Genomic DNA, 13,807 nt, shown 5'->3' with positions numbered 1-13,807 from the left:
GTGGATGTAGCACAGAGCACAGCTGCTAAGCTGTGAAGGTGACTTATAAATCAAGGAAAGGGGGAGACAGAAAACTCTTTCAGACTCCTTCCTATCTTTCCCTAGACACTTATTTCCAAAACCAAAATTCAAAATCAGAGCAATTTGACAGAAAATGCTGTGTAATGATCACACTAACCCCAGTCACTTTGTAGGGGGAAAGACCCACTCTATTCCCACTTTGGTGGACTCTCGTAATCACTTCTGCTTCTGCACTGGAACCACACCCAAAGCACCAGGCAAGAGGACACACAGGAGCTTCTCATGTGCGTGCAACCTCCTGTACTGTCACAGGCACTTCCAACGGGCTTTGCAAATCAATCACTGCATTAGTAATAACATTCCTACAAACACTTCTTTTCAGACAGCTGGTATAAGGTATGGGTTTTACTGCCTTGAGGCAGGCTCAGAAGTTTCACAAGCCTTCCGAGAACAGGGTAGGGGTTTCCCCTCTCCCTCCCACCGGCACACCACCTTCCAAAAGCCAGGGAGGCACCAAGCCGAGCAATTTGGAACAGGACCCACGGCAGCAGATCGGCCTGGGCAGAAACAACGCTTGTCTGTCTAGGTAAGATCCCTGCCAGCCTTCCTGCTAAAATTAGAAAGTGGGCGACAGTACCTTGGCGCCTGTCACTTGCTGGAGACAAATCTTTAGCTCTTTCCGCAGCCAAGGGGTGGCATTTTGATTCCTGCCTGCCAGCTCCAAGTCGTGGTGGTACCTTGCTATCAGCTGGGCTCTCTGGTGGCAAAACCCCTGCCTGCCCTGCCCTTTGCCCCAGCACCATCCTTCTTCCCAAACAGCAGAAACGGGAGAAAGTCAAGTGGGAGTCGTAACAGCTCGAAATAGGAAAAACTTTCCAGAGGGGGGACAAAAATTTTTGCTCGATGGAGATTAAAACTCCAGTCCTGGGTAGGTCAGGAAGTAAATTCAGCGTGCAAGTAGGCGTACTCATAATTCACAGAGTTATAGCAATATCACTTTTTAATCAAAAGATCTCAACCTCTTTCACATAGATCACAAACACTGAGCGTCACAATATTCCTGTGACGGAGCAATGAATTATTGTGCCCACTTTTATTAAAAGTATTTAAGTTGATCTATTACCTATGTAGGTTACAGATATATCCTACTGTCACAATCTCAAACACATTGATCCTCACAAATCTTCTCTGAAGTAGGGAAATGCTATTTTCTCCATTTTGGGTAATTGGAAACTCCGGTGCAGACAGACCACGGCCAGATGAAAATGATGTAAAAACCCACCTAATCCCTGGGTCTCCACTTTCAGTTGGCTAGGCATTTCTAAAGGCCTAGAGACACCCAGTAAAAACCCTCTAGGTTAGGGATTAGGCAGAACCTAGGCCTAAATTTGGGTTGAAATGGTCTTAATGCATTTGGCATCTTTCCTGTTTTAGCTCCTTGCAGCCAAAACACACCATGGGGCTCTTGGCTAGAAAATGAGCCAAGCTTCACAGGGGAGAGCCCCACACGGGCTCTGCTGCAAAATCGGGGCTTCAGCCTGTCAGCTCTCAAAGCAGCAGCCCTTCCCTGGTCCATACTGAAATAAAAAATGTAAAAATATCCATTATAAGAATATTAATAATGAGTTTTCATTGAAACAAAAAGCCAGTACTTTCAGTTAAAAACCTGAAACAGAGATGTTACTTCTTCAAGAATTAAAAAAAAAAATTTACTTTCCTCCCTTAGTTGCTTCATCTTCCTCATAATAAACTACTTTGTGATCATTAGAGAGGTTTACACTGTAGAAATAATGCTGAGAGAAAGGACACACAGAGGCTAAGCTTTTCATGTAATTTTTGAAAGTGAAAAATCTCTTCGGTAAAAAATGACACCTCTGCTTTTTCTAAGCTATATATGACTTGAAGCATTTAGTGTTTGGTTGCATCTGCATACACATTATAAAGTTACCACAGTTTTATGCTTTTATTGACAAACCTCTTCAAGAGTTCTGTTTTCTGTCAGTTGTGAAATGCAGCATGTTTACACAAAACAGAAAATAGGATGCTCCTCACCCTACTGTTTTAAGTCCACACTTTAGGAAACTATCATTAGATTGTTATTTTACTATAAAAGCTTGGTAAACTAAATGCTGCTCTCAGGAAATTATACAAACCCCATGTTTTTTTTAAAATATATATTCAGATATCATTTACTCTGATATTTGACACAAATGAAAATAAAACAGCATTTTAAGCTCCTGGAAATGACAATATCATGTTATTTAGATAAGTAACACAAAGCTATTATTGAAATTCTGATAGCATTTTCTTTACTGGTAAAGGAAAATTACCTGTAATGCATAGTTTAAATAATTACTTTTAAACAAAAGCTTCTTTTCTACAACACTTATTTATCTTCTGAGACCAGCTCAGCAGGGTTATGTATTTTAATAAAATTGCCTTCAGACTGTTAATGGCAGGGTGTGTGTTAGCACAGGAGAAGGGATGGTTGCTTGACTCCTGTTCCTAATATTGGGAGTTGGTCCAGATTCTGAAGAGCCAGAACTCTGCTGTGCATTTGGGTATGTAGCAACACTTGGCCTTCCTCATGATAATTGGCAACAGCATTTCAGGATGATGGGTCAAAACTAGAAGGCTTGTAATTGTGCTTACAAAAGCAACAACCACCAAATCTGAAATTCCTTTTACTGATGCTTCACTTGATTTCAAGCCTCCCAACATGAAATTATTTAGTAAGCTCCTGCTCAATATTTCTCCACTCTATTTCCTGCTCAAGGTTGGACGTTCCCTATGCCATATCAGGAAACTGTATAACAACTCTGAGCTACTCTGTACTGAGTTTACGTGGCAGGTAACCAGCAGAAGTCATCCAGATAACTCTCTGTTTCCTCTCAGTGGAAGCCACAGTCAAAATTCACTTTGATCCACAAAGTGTAGGCTCCTCTTGGAGAAGCCATGGAGCAAACACACACCCTTCATCCATGGCTGCAGCTACAAGCCCTGGGCTCAGGTCATGAGCCTGTGGGAACAGGGGGTCCAGCTCAGTTTGGTCTCTCCTTTTCATCACTACCAAGCCTTTCACGTGAAAAACATGCACATCTACCTTCTCACATCCTTACATTAAAAGCAAGTTTATTTGCTTAATTAATTCCCTCTATGTTTGTATGTACTTACTTATTCACATGGTTAAAGTCATCTGTTTAACATCTTTGTCTTTAAAGGGATTAAAATTCTAGAAATGAAAAGCTATGATTTTTTTCACATAAGCAAACACCACAAATCTACTTAACACTTCACAACTGAATTTGCTAAATGAGGTGGTCTCTTTCCTTTGGTGAACAGGTATCTGAATAGAAGCAGAAAAGGAGACAAAAACTTCCCAGAGTGTTGTAAATTATCGTGATATTGGTCAAGAAGAGACAGCAGGATTTGTCCATTGCATGGACCCTGTATTTTAGAGAAGCTTAACAGCTTCTGTTAAGCTGACATTTGCCAGAACATTAACTAACTTTTAAATGATGCTTAAAGAAAACCATGCAAAATGTTCACTCCTTGAACATTTTTTGAACTATAATAAGACCTGATTTTCACAGGTCTTGAGGCACCCACAGCACCTACATAAGGAGACTTACTAATCACCTTAGAAAAAACAGCCCAGATGCACACTGTTTCCAAGGTAGCTGGACCAACATCTCCCAGTGGAAAGCAACATTATTAAACACGCATGGAAAGCAGGACAGACAGATAAAGCTCAACTATTTTTCTTTTCCTAAATGAAGAGCATTTCCCCTTTCAGAAAAAGTGAACTAGAAGTGAACACCCACACATAGCCTCAAAGCCAAAGAAAAACAAAGCTTTTCAGAAACCCTGCCCTCCAGCTGGCCCAGCTACACCAGGGCTAGTCAGATCCTACTGACCTAACTACTAGATTCCCCTACTCCCACTATTCAGTTTTCAGAAATAAAACCATGTACCTAACACAAAGTGTACCCATGTGCAGGACACATGTATATAAACCCCAAACTTGTTGACAGGAGGAAGGCAGAGGAATTACTTCTTCACATCTTCAGGGGTAAATTGGCTTTTTAATTGCAGAATTTTTTTTGTCTGGAAAAAGTGTCTCTAAAGAGTAAAACCATTACCAGAGAAAAGGTGACCAGGAGTATTCTGACCTAAACTGAGGAGGTAAAAAACATCCAGCTATGCACATATAAAATTTGCTCACAGAGGAAGTCAAAAACAAGTATATACACCACTGGATTATAACTTCAAATCCCAAGCAGATTGAGCCAAGGCATTTCTAGGTTTACAACACTTCTCCAAGACTCTAGTCCCACCTTCTCACTCCCAATGTGGTCTCAGCTGCCCCACTGTTTTTAGGAAGAGGTCACATTTGGTCAGTTTGGTGTTTGTTGGAGCCACATGATTTTCATTGCTCATGATATTTAGGTAAGAGATCACCACCCATCCTACCTAATGTGATATCCAAACCCACGCAGATTACTTTAAAGAATCTAGTCTTGGTTGCACTGATTTTTTTTTTTTTTTTAAAGAGACATAAATCAATAGTTTCTGCTTGTCAGAACAGGAACAAGAAAGGACATTCCACACATATTTTCTGGTGCACTCAGCTTCTTTAGTTATTGTTTCATGTTTGGTCCCATTTTCATGAATATATCAGTGGAGAATGTGCATGATTTTAAATTTTGCTGTCTGGGAGTATTCATCCACTGATTCTCAGTCACCTGAGCAACTGCTGGGTACAAAATGAAGGGACAAGTGAAAACCTTATGCCAAGTCTCTCCCAGGCTATAATCATCCCAATTCCCTCTTAGGTGACAGTTCCTGCAGTTGAAATTCTCAATGGTATAACAGTAAGCACCCTCACATATGAACACTCCAATAAAACATCACATTATGATTTGGACTTACTCCTTTGACATAAATATGATACTCTTTATAACTGGTGGGGTCTAACGATCAATCCAACAGAGGTACCCACTCACAAGCCACTCTTGCAAACAAGCCTTAATCATGGATTTCTACAAAACAAATGAAAACTAAAGCCATCCGAGCAAATAAAAAGATTCAGATCTCAAAGTTCAGGATGACTCAGAAATGCATGCAAATATTGTGAGCTTGCAGATTACCAATTTAGCAGTTGGTTTCATTTTGAGACCTTTCTGGAGGGGAACTAATACAGTAACAGCAATTTCTCCCAACCCACTTCCCATCGTTGTCACACAGGCAGATTCAAATTGTCAGGTTGACCAAAATCATAGCTGCAACAGAAAATGGCATTATGAGAATTTGCCCAAGAACTTTCATATTATTTACCAACTAGAAGTAAAATCTGAGGCAAGCATACAATGCCAGACAAACTCCTTTTCCTTATTTCATAGAGCTACACTCTGCAGCCTACAATGGGTGTACAAGTTGCAGACTACATAGATTTAACAAGCTTTACCACATCTGTGTGGAAGAGGTTTCTGCAACTCTACTGATACTCAACTCTTTCTCATCAAAATCATATAGAGGGAGAAGTAATAAAAAAATCATGCTTTATTTGGAAAAAGGTTGAATAATTTATTTTTAATGACTTTAAGACAACTTATCCATAAAAAAAATACCAACATTCCTCCTCTTTCAATCTCTGGCTGCTTTTTATTTTTATCAGGAAGACAAGTTCTGCCACATGGTTCAAATTTTTTTATACATTGATCTTTCTACTGTAACTTTTTTTTACTATAATGTTAAATTAAGCTGCAGGGATAAATGAGAGTATATCTCTCTATAAGTACATTTGTATATACATGAACATGCTGCATTTGACAGTTGCCTTCTCCACCTTTTCCATGTCACTTTTTACCACTTTAACTGCAAACTCTTTGTAGTGGGAACCATGTCTTTCTACTCTTACTTACACTTACAGTTCAAATTTGATCAGAGTTTACAGCAACAATGTTTATATACTAAGGAACTGTAATAAGAAATCACTCACTATTGTGTGGAAGAGCACATCTATGAAAATCAAAAGCAGCATGTGAAAAAATAATTTATAAATAATATTTGAAAGTTTAATGTATCCTGATCAAAGGCAGTGGAAACAGAGGCTGAGTCTGAAGAATTATCTCCAGCCTGACATGCTTTAACTACCAGTTTCTAGCAGACAACTAAACTGTTATGAAAAAGCACAGAAACCGAGCTTTAATACCAAACATATGACCCAGTACACACAGGGAGACACTCTGATGCATTACACTGGTTTGCTTGGAGGTGATGTAACTTCACAGCAAAAAAACAGATGCCAATGTACAGTTTTTAAAATTTCAAGAAACCAAGAAACCACTGGCAAGTGAAAAAAAAAACCAAAAACAACAACAACAACCCACAACCAAAACCAACAAACCAAATATCCAAACCCAGAAGATAAATTCTTCCAGACCAAACACTTCCCCAATCACGTTCATGTACAGGTTGTTAGAGGTCTATTAGTGACACACACTGAAAACACAAATACTTCATTCTCAGACCAAAAGTTTTGCAATCAAAGCTATTTTTATAATGCTGATGAGTCTTCTCATAAGTGCTAGGGACCAGATCATTTCAGATTAGAAAATGATTTATTCTTTTATCAAACTTCTTTTGATCTCCGAGTTTGAGCCACGCTTGCTCCATGTGCCTGCAAACTCTCAGTCACAGGGGTTTGGTATTTATTTTTCGTGTGATGCGTTGCTAGAAGCCCCCTCCAAAAAGCAGCACAACGCTGCTCTGGGAAGGGCTGCGCAGATGAGTGAGGGAGGCATTTGCTGCCCCACAGAGCTTATTATTCCAACGTCAGACAAAGCACGACAGGTGGACCCAGCAGGGAATTTCAAATAGGGCAATACTTATTTTAGCGCTATTTACATCTTCTGGATCTCTGAATATTAAAATCTAAATGTATTCTCACAAATTTACGGGGGGGGGGGGGGGGGGGGGGGAGGAAAATCAAGGATTCTTGCTACAGTGTGCCACAGAGAAAATGTAGAGAAGCAGAAATACATCAGTCCCTCCCTGTTTGGGTAAGCTCTGTCTTTTAAAACAGTCATAGGGCCAAGTACTGCAGTCTCACTCAGGCACATCTTATATATCAATAGCTCTGTCTCAGTAAGAATCCAGGAAAGACTGCAGGACAATTTATATAATTGATTGGATCAGTAGTTACACCTGTTATTAAGATTACTTGACACAAGCGATTAAACAACTACCTGCAGTTGTTCATACCCCGCCAATATTTTGCCATTTCGGCTGATTTATCTATGATGCATGACTGCCTCAGGCTGAGTGTTTTGGAAATGGTACAGCTTCTTCTAAGAACAAGGTTATGGAATATTACACTTAAAATCCTTCAAGCTTCTCCCCTGAAAAACACTCTGGTGCTTCAAGCTTTGGAGGAAGGTTTGAAATCTGGCAGCCTGGCTGTGCCTTTTGTTCCCAAGAATAGCCTTTTGTCCTCAAATGTGCCTCAAGTAAACCCTTAGGAACTGTCTTTGCAAACTGCAGTTCTCCAATGATGAGTGCTTGGCTTTCCAGTGTTGTCACTGTGCTTTCAGCACAGTTTTTATATGAAAGCAAGTGTTGCATCTTGCTTACACTGTATTCCTCCTTCACCCCGTTTAAAACCATGTAGAAAAGGAAATGAGAGTAAAGTAATCAAATAAGTATTCAAAGAAGAAAACACAGTGAAGTTACAGATATCACACAAGTACCTTAGTAAAATATTTCTTGAAATAAGGCAAACACCAGTCCAGCTGGTCCACACAGCACAGCTGTCACCCTTGAACCGAGCAACTTTGTCCAGGCAGCTCTACCTCTTATACCAGCTCATTATTTCCCAGCCTTTACTCCATTTCTCCTCAAGCCACCCTCCTGCAGGAGAGGAGCAGTTCTGCCCCTGTCACAGGTGAGGAATCAGAAAAGCAAAGCATTTGCTTACAGTTACCCAGAAAGGCTGTGAAGGTACAAGGAATTCAACTTGACTGCGCAGGTCCTGGGCCAGCCTCATCCCCCCAGAGCTGAGCCAACCCGCTGCCAATTCACATCAGCACTTCCAGAAACGCCTTGCTGGCAAGTAAGAAAACACACCTCTTACCTGCCAAGTCTCCCAGCTTAAATTCTCAACTCCTCTTCTTTTTATTTTCTTCTGCTTCAAACACTGAAGGCAATGAGGGGAAAGAAAAGAAACAAAAAAGAAATACGTCAAAGGAAGAGCCCCAACTATTTCATTCAGAAGCCTTGTCATATTCAACACAACTCTCCCGAGCAAAAATCTCAAGGAAATAAGTGTGGTTTCTCCATTGATTTTTTTACAGAACTCAGGTCAAGCTCATAAGCAAAGGCCTCCCTAAAGTACGAGATGCTGAACCTGAGACCAAGACCTGTGACAGGGGGAGGGGGTTCTCACTCAAGAAAAGCTAAACTGAGAGCAGCAATTTGTATGAATACATGTAACTTTAATTAACCAGAAGCCTCTACTCAGACAAGCACAAACTCACACAGGAACTTTCAGGACCTGCAGAGGGGAAAAAAGGACAGAGGGGCAAGTGGGAAACTGAAATCAATAGTGAGGCTGACAACCATTTCAGTGGACTTTGGAACATGCCCACTGTGGTAGAAGAAAAAAAGATGCAGCAGGAACAGGGAGAATAAATTAGTATTATTAGTATACTTGAGCAGATTATTATTAGAGCTACTAATAAATATTATTAGTAGCACAACTCAAGAATAGCTAGGGAACTGCAAGAGGAAGGACAGATTCTGCTCTTAAGGCTCATAAATGCTGGCTTCCTCCATCAAAATCAATGAAGTAGTTTTAGATTTACATCAGTGTAACTAAGAACAAAATCAAATTAAGGAGCACAGAGTAACTGGAGAAAAACCAAGCATTATTGAGCGTTCCAACACTGGGAGGCACTCAGATACTATAGTGCTGAAGGCCACGTTAGTAGATTGATTAAATGTTTGATCCATCAGTAGGAGATTTATCCAATATGGGGAGAAAACAGAGCTCTGACACTAGACTACTAATCAGCTATTATTTATAATTTCTGCATGCTATAAACATACAAAGGAAATGCTTTATAGAATTTGCAGTAATAATAATTCCCATTTATTTCCCACTCTTGAGATTAGTTCTAACAGATTCCTTCAACATTTTAAAGGTGTTTCGTAAAAACATTTTGAAAAAGGTTTCAATAATAAAATCCCAGGACTTGCATGTTCTTATTTAGATTCTCACTCCTTTTGGTCTTACAGATTGATACCAAACGCTACAAAAACTAAATCCAGAGCCATTTATACTATTTTTTTTTTTTGCATGCACTATTTTTCTTGGAGAAACAACAGAGTCTTTCTCTACGCTTCATTGCCAGGCTCATCGTGAGGTTTGTATGTGACAGTGTGAAAGTCGCAGTTTCTTTTCAACAGTTTCATGCTCCCACAAACACAGACTAGTTTCTTTCAGACACCTACTTTCACTAATGCATTGCCATTCCTTATGTCATGTACACTCTCTGCCTCTGTTCTAAACCCGTAAACCTTAAAAAAAAAATAAATTAAAAGCTCCGACTTGAGTTAACCTTTCTTACATTTTCTTATTTCCCTCTAAAAATCACTGCAAATTATAACATTTCTCCTAAGTCCTTACCACTTGGATTTCAAACGACTTGAACATACCTGGGTTTGTTACACATATTGCATATTAGACACAACAAATTATTCCAGTCACCCTGCCTTTTATTTCCATGTTTAGTCCATAAAGTCCACGCATTTCTAACAATACCAAAAATCAAAGCCAGTCACATTTTTGCGACATCTCCATCACCCACATACACACACATTTTTTTCCACTTTTGAGTAGATGGCCTAAAGGCACAGAAAAGGCTATTATTAGTAACCTGGGGAAATCTATTTAATCTCAAATTGTAGAGATTTATGTTTAAATAAGTGAAACAAGGTTCTATCTAGTTCCTGCTCCCACAGGTAGACCTTGATTAGTAATTATGAGTTCAGGCCTTAAATTTCAACTAATAATGAGACCATTAAAAAAAAAAAAAAGGCAGGTTTAAAGTTCTTTTATTTTAAGGAATGAATTAAAATATATAAAAAAAATTGAAGTCTCTTTAAGAGAAAATATTAATTTCCTTTCAGAGAAGAAAGATGATGTCCTTGGCTGGATTGTTGTCCAATAGGATCTACCCAGACTTTTCAAAATATAAGACAGGTTTAACCAGCACAAGAAGGAGTTTTCCTACAAAGCAGTGGAGCAGTAAGCAGAAAGCTACACCTTCCCATAAGTAAGGTGAATTTGTGTTTATATGCATTTATATCAGGGTTGTTCTTCTACCAGTTTGTGCATTGCTGATGAGTGAAAAGACTTGGATCCTATTCCAAGGTCTAGTGATCACAGGTCCCACCATATTATCATTATTTCTGAACCTATTCTTAAATTCAGTTTCAGAAAGAAACAACATTTTCATAGCACTTCCCTAGGAGCTGCATGTGTTTTTGATTCCCAATGCTTGGTTGTAGTGGGATCAGAAAGGTATGATCCAAAACACTGTTTAAAGGAATTTTAGAAAGTCCACCTGGATATTTATTTGAGCATGTTTGCTCAACTTTACTCAGAGATGAGGCTCTCAATTGTATTACAACAAACTTATTGGAGATTACAGATTAGTAAATAGGCCACTGGTGCATGTAGGATCAAAAATTAGAGCTCAGTGTCTTGGGTGTAGCTGCATTAGTACTTGAGAGTTATCATCTGCTGCATGGAGGAAATGGAGCAGAAAGCTTGTCTTTAGATCACCATTTCCCTTTCTTCCATCTCCCAAAAATAAACAATTTAAAGACATTATGAAAGCTTTACAGTAAGGACTCATGCAAAACTTTTGCCACAAAATGTAAAAATCCCTCATGCTTCATTACAAATCTGAAAAACAAGACAGTATCTGCAAACAAGTTTCACGCAATGATGATGAGTGTTAAAACAGAAACTAAAGAAAAGCTCCAAGACTGAGAAAGAACTATGGGTTTAAGACTAAATTATTTGAAGTAGAGTGTTTTCATATGTTGTAGCCAAAAGGCTGGGAAAAGTAGTATTTTCATAAACTGGAAACCATCTCAATGGACAAGGACTCTCACAAACCAGTAAAAAAAAAAGTGATTTACACATCTTTTTGGATATCCCCAAATTTATGTTTAATAGCAACATATCTTTATCTTCATGTGTCAATAGTTGAAAACACTTTATAATTCAAGAGGATTTCAGGGGGTCCTGGAAATCTATCAGACTTAGGCTGGAATTTATTACACATTAGAAAAGAAACACCACAAAGCAAGTCACCTATATTTACCCATCCACAAAAATAGCACCTGTCTTCCTGGCTCTATTTTTGAGGTCAGCAAGAATTTACCCTGAAAGCAGTCCTATCACTTCAGTGATTCCCCTTCCCAACAATTCTGCAATTCCTCTTTTTACGTTTCTCAAGCCCTTTACAGTACCCTCTGAAAGGCAGGGCCTGTCCTCATGCAGCTTCTCCATGAAGTGCCAGCTGCAGTAGGTTTCCCAGTTCCCACCTGTGGTTCCAGGGTAGTCTTCTCTGAGATGCCACAGTAGAAGACTTTACTTAACATCCCTCAAGCTTTCATCTTTTTTTCTCAGCACTGACAATATGCATTTAAGGAGAGAAAGCACAAAGCTAGACACTTGGAATCACAGAATCATTTAGCTTGGAGAAGACCCTTAAGGGTAATGTTTGGACTCACTGGTTTAACACTACGAAGTCCACCCTAAGCAGTGTCCTTAAAGTGCCATGTTTACACATCTTTTAAATACTTTAGTGGATGGAGACTCCACCACTTCCCTGGGCAGCCTGTTCCAGTGTTTGACAACCCTTTTGGTGAAGAAATTTGAACTTGAACCTACACAAACCTGGAAGAGCAGCTCAAAAGGCATAAAACACTCTGCTCACCTCAGTGAGGTTTTAACACAGAAAATCCCAAAATTACTGCAACAGGGTTGAAGTCTAAACTATTTCAAGACTCACACGCGAGAAAAGAACTGGTTGTACAAAGACATCCCACTCTGATATTGTGGGCATGTGGCAGTTGAAAGATAACCTGTTTAGCCTCCTCCCACCCAACAAGGAACCAGCCTCACGGAGCATAACACTACAACAACCACCCAAACAAGAGAGGGATTAATTCAAGTAGCTCAACAGACTTCAAAAATAACACTCCACCTAAGTGACTGGAATAAGTGAAGCTCCAGAAGGGCATTTACACTTTTTTCTGCTCTCCTCTGCTCTCACTACAATACTCATACAGAAAATTTCTTAAATCAGATATGGCAGAATGACTAATAATCCATTTGCACTCCGGTGAGCTTGGCTAATGAATTCAAATGAGAGCAGAAGCAAGCCACAGACCGCCAGATTTTTAACATCCTCATATTTTCTACTAATGCTGTAATTGTAATTAATGTTTACTTTGTTGTGTATTTTATTGCTGAGTCTTTAAAGTCCTCTGGGATCCCTTTGGGATATACAGCACTATATAAATGTAAGTTGTTATTATCAAATAACAATCACTGGCCATTTAAATTATACAATAGCTACCTGATTATACTTAACAAAGTTTAAGCTCTAATAAAAAATGATTATATATAATCTAAATTAAAGATATTTTTCCCCAGTTCAAAGAACCCAAAGTTCTTCACATTGAATATGCAAGTGCCCTGCAACACCTGGAGCGTGATACTGAAATCAGTTAAGACTTCTGTTGTTGCTTTCAATGGAGATGTGATAAGATTCTTGCCAGAGAGTTAAGTACCTTCAAAATTCTACCCTTTCTGAAGAAGGAAAATTAAGATTTGTTTTGTTTCCCCCAATCATCTGAGAGAGTATTCGTCTGCGCATCTAGCACTGATCTTGGAGCACCTGTAACAGTCATTGTGGCCGTACCAACAGTTATACATACACTGTAAGTCTGAGGTATTATTTCAACATAGCACAGACATCTCTAAGCTTACACCAAAGCAGGCAACTCAGTGTTGGTCCTGTCAACTGGATGCAGTGTGGGACATGAAGGTGGCAACTGACCTTTCCTCTCTGTGGTCAGAAGTCCTGACCTCGACTTCTATGATACATCCACAGGGACACAGCCTCCAGAATATTCACCCTTAGTCTTGTGCACGAAATAGTCCATGCAGCCACGAGAGACATTATAGGACGCTGTGGATTCTGAAAGTGCCGTTGTCATGCATACTTCAAAATGCCAAAAATCACTCAATTAGCAAGAAGGTACGGTGACATTTGATATACAGAACTCTTGAAGGGTTAGAAATCACATCTCCAAGCTTCAAATCCACGGGGGAAAGAACTAATTGAGCTGAAAGTCCAACTCATGAAAACATAACTCCAGGACTTAAGGAGAAACCTTGCTTTTGTTCTCTCCTAATAAATACCACGAGGCTGGGGGGAGGGCGGGGTGCGAGTGGAGACACATCTTTCCTGGCTGACCTCTGCCAAGTCATTTCCCTTGCTTCAGGTTTCTCATCCGTGGAATGGGGGTAATGGCATTAACCTCATTGCTGATGAATAGCGTTGTAGACAGGTCTACATTATATTTCAATGATAATAGATCATCTTGTGGACCTTTTAGCATCAATAAAAAAAAATTAATTCCAGAGTCAATGACCTGTTGGCAGGTGAGGACTACCCCAACTTAGAGTCAACTGCACAGG

The 13,807-nt window shown here is 39.5% G+C and overlaps 1 protein-coding gene across 2 annotated transcripts in view; it reads right to left on the bottom strand.

Annotated features, from left to right (window-relative positions):
• Positions 1-13,807, bottom strand: part of SOX5 (SRY-box 5) — a 640,197-nt gene that overhangs the window by 442,195 nt on the left and 184,195 nt on the right. For both annotated transcript variants that reach the window (XM_027659186.1, XM_027659196.1), the window contains exon 3: positions 8,156-8,218. The gene's annotated coding sequence lies outside the window, so the exon portion shown is untranslated. The remainder of the gene's footprint in view (positions 1-8,155; positions 8,219-13,807) is intronic.

Source organism: Corapipo altera, unplaced genomic scaffold, assembly GCF_003945725.1.
Source record: "Corapipo altera isolate COAL_440 unplaced genomic scaffold, ASM394572v1 1, whole genome shotgun sequence".
In the NCBI taxonomy this organism is placed as follows: domain Eukaryota; kingdom Metazoa; phylum Chordata; class Aves; order Passeriformes; family Pipridae; genus Corapipo; species Corapipo altera.
The sequence above is the reverse complement of the archived record's forward strand: the minus strand, read 5'-3'. Positions and strand labels throughout refer to the sequence as shown.